Raw genomic sequence first — 6807 nt, forward strand, 5'->3', positions numbered from 1 at the left:
CACACACACACACACACACACACACACACACACACACACACACACACGCTGTGTGCAAGAGCCATAAAAAATGTTAGCTATTATTATGCATTGCTAATAATATAATTAATAATCATTATTTCTAATGATACATTACAATAAATATGTTAAGGAAAAATTGTGTTTGCATTTCAAAGGCTCACGATGAGTTTGTAGCAATAATTTAATCCGGTTCTTTCTTGATTATATTTTTAAAAATCAAACATGAAACTTGGAGGGGGTAAAAACAACAACCCTGTTTCTGCACAGTTTGCAAAGCTCACAAAGTCATAATGAAGTCAGCACTTCTTCATTTAATGATAATAATAATAATAATAACATATTAGGAGCCTGTATAGTGCTGAACGCATTTTCATTTAAATGTCCCATTGATCTGTTTTGCTGAGCTGACCTCTCTTCTCCAGTCCTGTGATTCTATCAGCTAGGAATCCAGGCTCATTATGAGATTGCAAATTGTTTCTGGATTTCATTAAGTCAGCAAATGGATATTAACTAGATATTTGCATCAGCTGAAGTTGTGATAATTTATCCAATTGGGCAATTGTAATTTAAAAAAAATCCCAGGGGATTATGATTCATTTTCATCTGTCTGTAGGAACATCAGTATAACCCACAGACTTGTGCAGCCTTTGCAGGCGATGTGTTTCAAGCCCAGGGCAGGTGCTCAGAATGACCGTGTTTGGCATTTAGTCTTTCACTCGTTCCACGTCCCAAAACACAGCAGGCCAAACGATCCCTGGTGTAACTTCATTGACATCAGTAGATTTACACCAGGGATGGATTTGGTTGGAAATAAGATTTTGGGCAACAACTCGGGTCTTTTGTAGAAATAAGATTGAAGATAGTTTGCAATGCTTTATGAAACTGTAAAATTCAGCATCAACTGAGGGACTGGAAAGCTCAGGGTTGGGGTGACAGGATATAGAAGGCTTGATTTTTCTGTGCCCTGCAGCTCATGTTGTCATGTACACTGCAAAGCAGGAGCACTGGAAAAATTTGTATAGTGGGGGTGCTGAACCAAACTGTAACCCCTGTATTTGATGGAAACCACTTCAAGCCAGGGGGTTTGGCAGCCCCCCATCACCTATGCTGCAAAGTGTAAGTAAATCTCTACCATTCGGATTAGTTAGCATTTTACACCATCTTTACATGGGTATAAATAGTGACACAAACTGCAAAGCAGCAGCAAATCAGGCTTGTGCGCCAAGGAGGCTGGCTCAAATCCAGCCCAAGATAGCTAGGCCTGCAAGTTGCTACCAGGGGATGGCTGCTCAGTGGTGTGCGCGCAATGAGTTTATTTGTTTTCATTTAGAGAATGTGCCAATCTCAAAAAGATGCTGGGTGTGTTTACAATATTTACCACTGTGAGCTGATCATCTGTCTACTTACCAGCGAACAAGCATCCACCGCACAAGAAGGGATAGTGGAGTAATATAATGGTGAGTCAGGCCCCATGTATGGAGGCTTGTGCTACTCCTGCCAGTCCTGCTCTGCTGATAAATGGAGGGAATTAGTTTCCAGAGATGTCAGGATGGTGCATCTTACCAGACCTAAGGCCCCAGTCTAGTACCCACTGAACTCAATAGGAAACTCCCATTAATTGCAATAAACATTGGAACTGGCCTTACATTCTCTCTCTCTTTTAAAGAGTTTATTGCTATGTTACCAAAGAACATATTCCAGCAGATCTGATATCACACACCTGCAGGGACTGACTCAGCAATCAATCTGGTCGGGTTCCATGTAAACCAGCAGAAACTTGGGCAAATCAACCTTCCCAGCAACATAAGCTAAACAGGTCCTGTTGCTGAATCAGGCCCTGAGTGCCTCAGCCCTCCTTATTGTTTTGAAACATAGAATATGATCCCAAATGCTGGATATGAAATAGATAACAGTGAATGACTCACTGGATGCAATAAAGGAAGAATCAGTAATGATGAGTTAGAAAGGAGACCAATGAATAGATATCAGGGGCACTGTTTATTTATATATTTAGAGAGACTCCTTAGGTGAAATTAACCCTTGTGCCAAGGCCTAGCACAAAGTTTATGTAGCACTTCAATTCCATTAAGTCCCAATGAGGGAATGGGGAATTCAAGTCATGCCTCACCCCTGTCCTGGCCCTCTGCACAGGACTGAATTTCACCCCTATTGACTTTACAGCAGTTAAAGTCACAACTCCCATTGACTGTTTGCCTGTGTAAGGAGTGGGCTTCAGGATTTGGCCCCCTATTTTCGACTTTATGCAGCCAGTAATTTTGTCAGAAGAACACTCCCTACATTTACAGATTCCACAGTAATATATATAAACTCAGAGGCAACATCCCCAACCTGTAATCAGAGCTCTCCTTAAGGACATCAGCTCCTTCCATACTAAGCTCCCTCAGACAAAAGCCTGAGTAAAAAGATAGTCTTTGAATAGTGCCCTCAAGGTTAGCTAGTCTGTGCTCTGTCAGACCTACAGAAGGAGTGAATTCAGAGAGCCCTCTACTGAGAACAGCCTGCCTTGAGCCATACAAATGGAGGGATGGTGAGCAAGAGTGATTCATCTGTCATGATGGTACAAGGAGGGGGAGAGAGAGAGAGAGAGAGAGAGAGAGTTGCAGGTAGCTAAGATTCAAGCCCTAAATGATAGGGCTTTATAGATCATTATCAAAACCCATGAATTGCAGCTAGAAGCAAAATTCTGCTGCACTATAGATCTCCACTGCAGAGAGAAGAAGTGAGAGAAAGCAGTACTATCTAGTAGTTAGATTTGAGGAGGGCGTCGGGATTCTATTCTTCTCCCTGCCACCTACTGGTTGTATGACTATGGGCAAATCACTTAACCTGTCCTTTTCTGCAGCTCTAAAATGAAACTAACAATATGTACCCATCTTTGTTAAAAGAAGAACAGGAGTACTTGTGGCACCTTAGAGACTAACAAATTTATTAGAGCATAAGCTTTCGTGGACTACAGCCCACTTCTTCGGATGCATAACTTTGTTAACTTTATCCATCTTTGTTAGAGCATTTTGGATGAAAGGCAATGTAAGTGCAACGTACTACTATTTTATAATCAATCCTCATGCAAATCTCCTACTAATATCCACTGAAGTTCACACGTGAAACAGGAACAGAACAGACAAATGAGGGGCATAGTGAAGGACCATGCGTCATCTAGTTCTATCTGCTTGCAGCTGCTGCAGGGCAGTTTAGCATCACCTCTCACAGCAGCCTGAGAGTCCTTTGTGTAGCCTAACCTGGAATATCTCCAGAGATAGTGGCTGCGGTTCTTGTTATGTCCCTTGACAGCTGGTTATGTAATTAGAAAAAGCAGTGCTTGAAAACAATAGAAATATCTCTATGCATTTTAAGTAATACTCACTGAGAGCTAAACATTCAAATTCAGAGAGACTGAATGGCTTTACTTTGGGGAGCATTTAAAGCTTTAAACTGGCAAAAACAGGCATTCTGCATAATTTGTAAAACCGGTTTATCTTAGATCTGAGCTTGTCTTGAGCAAAATTCAAACCTATATTTTACAGATGAATTATAAGTTACGTTGAACTGGGGAAGAAGTCTAACAACCCTCAGAACATGAGAATCTCTACATTGACTTCAGTGGGCTTTGAATTAGACTCTCTCTCTGCATATAACATAAGACTCAGTCCCCTAAAAAGCTTAGAGTCTAACAGACTGTATCAACATACAACAAAATAGGAAGAGATGAAAGAATATTTATTCCCATTCTTCAATGTTAATGCTATCCTGTTAGGTATTTTTGATTTTTTTTTAAAACTTTACATCATGTCACCAGTTCTTCAATATATTTCCACTTTCACAATACCTCCTGCAGACGTTACACCCCACCCTGCACTGTTAACTGTCAACACATTGTTTGGTATGATAAGTGAGAGGGTGTTTTTCTTTCCTTATCTGTGTCTTCTCATGCTGATTGGGATGTCCTCACTCAACTACTTTGTCCCTTTCCTCAGCTTTCCTTGGTCCACCCCTCAGAAAACCCTGGCTGGTCCAAATTCACCTATTATTATTGATCATGTTTATTATGGTAGTGTGTAGGGCCCCTACTGTGCTAAGCATGGTACAGCATAGAATAAGAGACAGTCCCCACCCCAAACAGCTTACAGTCTAAAGCAGGGATAGTCAATTATTTTTTGTCAAGGTCCAAATTTCTTGGTCAAGGTATAGTGAAGGTCCAGACTCCAGAGAAAATAATAAGTAAATAAAATGATTTTTGGGTCCATTCAAAAGCATCTGACGGTCCAGATGTGGCCCGTGGTCTGCCTATTGACTACCGCTGCTCTAAAGAGACAAGACAGACAAAGGGTAGGTGAAATGGATAGAATATAGAAAATAAACAGTGAGATGGTAGCAAATGTCATGTTAGTTGTTTTTGTTATTTAAATACTTTCCTACCTGCTGTTGTATGGGGAAGCCAGGAGTTATACCATGGCTGAATCTAGTTCAGCAGAACATGTTTGTTGTACCAGCATGAGATCTGGAAGTAGACAGGCCTAAAAGGAGAACCAAAGCAAGACTGAGGCTGGGTCTACACTACCCGCCTGAATCGTCGGGTAGAAATCAACCTCCCGGGGATCGATTTATCGCGTCCCGTTGGGATGCGACAATCGATCCCCGAATCGATGCTCTTACTCCACCAGCGGAGGTGGGAGTAAGTGCCGTCGACGGGAAGGTCGATTTTGCCGCTGTCCTCACAGCGGGGTAAGTCGGCTGCGATACGTCGAATTCAGCTACGCTATTCACGTAGCTGAATTTGCATATCTTAAATCGACTCCCCCCCTGTAGTGTAGATGTAGCCTGAGTGCCATTACCCACTCCTCGTTAAGATCTACTTCTACCAAGGGAGCCACATGAAGTGGGTCAACCACATTCTTGCTTTACTAGGATGAAATTCACCCTGCAAAAGTCCTGTTTCCCATTCAAGTCCCACGGAAGATTTCAACCTTAAATAGGCCTTGAGTTGACCCTTTGCAGAGGGTGAATTTCACCCTGAGACATTTGGGATACATATTTATTTACATTATTTTATAACTATGCTGAGCCACATGCCTTTGTTGAAAAACAAGTAACAATGGCCTTGGCTACACTCGCGGATTCACAGCGCCGCCAGCGCTGCGAGAGCTCTCTTGCAGCGCTGCAAGTACTCCACCTCTCCGAGGGGAATTGCTTGCAGCGCTGTGAGTGAGCGTGCAGCGCTGCAGGCGCTGATTACACTGGGGCTTTACAGCGCTGCACTCGCTGCGCTCAGGGGGGGTGTTTTTTCACACCCCTGAGCGCAGCAAGTGCAGCGCTGTGAATTGCCAGTGTAGCCAAGGCCAATGTCATCTTATAGTGTGAGCTGTTTCTTTGCCAGCGGAACCCCCAGCCAATTGCTTGTTTCCCTGGTTACATCCTGAGTGAAAGGAGTGTAAACTCTCTAAGTTAAGAACTATGTGCAATTTATCTTGTACTGTAAGGAGTGATGCATTTTTGGGTGCTGTAAAAGAAAAAAATAACAATAAAGATCAGAACCAGGCAGCACATCCAAACCAATCTAATCAATCGAGAGTTTAATATACTAACAGAACTGGGGCTTAAAAACTAGTTCAACGAAACTGGAAGTTTAGTAAACTCCATGTTGTGGAGCCTGACAATCTCTCAGCGTAAAGTGCTGTTTAGAACACAATATTTAATGATTATACGGGGATGCTACAGTAATTCCAATAATACTCTTGAACGACGAGCAATTTCTACTCTCCTGAGATTATATTTATTAAACCTGAGCTATGGCATTAAAATTAAATGGCTTACACCATGGTCCAAAATAAATAGATATGATTTTTTCTGTCTGTAAATTTATCCCGGCCCAGCAGCTATGTTTGACTTGCCAGGTCTATTCTTGATTGTGTGACAAAATAGATTATTAAGTCATCATAAGCTGAAAGAATTTTGAAAGAGATTAGCAAATGTATGTATGAAAAGCAAATGGAATTGCAGTTTGCCATTTAACAATGATGTGCACACAATGAACACCTTATCAGGGGTTCGCAAACTGGGGGTCCTGACCCTTTGGGGGTCACAAAGTTATTATGTGGGGGGTCATGAGCTGTCAGCCTCCACCATCAAGCCTCGCTTCGCCTCCAGCATTTATAATAGTGTTAAATATTTTAAAAATGAGGTTTTAATTTATAAGGGGGTCACAGTCGTAGGCTTGCTGTGGGAAAGAGGTCACCAGTACAAAAGTTTGAGAATCACTGCCTTATATTATCCAAAAAATCCATGCTTGAAGCTGAGAAGGTTTGAATCAGGGTGAAATAAAAAGTATGATGCCTAGCACTAGCAGAATAATTGGGCTGTGGGCCCCAGGACACAACAGAAGAAGAAAATATTCTTAGGATTGCTCTCTCGCTGCTGAGAAAATCCTACTTGTCTTCTACCGAATCATGGATGAAATTCACTTCTCTGCAGAGGGCCAGTACAAGTCCTATACATCACTCCGATAGGGTCCTGGGTGCTTTGGGCTAGCCCGACACATGGGAGTGAATTTCACACTACACAAGCGGAAGGCATAGCTAAAAACTAGCTTATCCTGCTCAATAGATACATTCTGCTCTTCCCAGGCCACTCCTAGCTGGGGCTTCATCCTGCAAGGTGCTGAGCACGTGGGCTTGATACAGCAAAGCACTTAAGCACAGGAGTAGTCCCACTGACAACAAAAAACAACATGCAAGCCCCATAGCCCAGGACCCCTCCAACAGTCCCCAA

This window comes from Trachemys scripta, chromosome 4, assembly GCF_013100865.1.
Source record: "Trachemys scripta elegans isolate TJP31775 chromosome 4, CAS_Tse_1.0, whole genome shotgun sequence".
NCBI classification, from domain to species: domain Eukaryota; kingdom Metazoa; phylum Chordata; order Testudines; family Emydidae; genus Trachemys; species Trachemys scripta.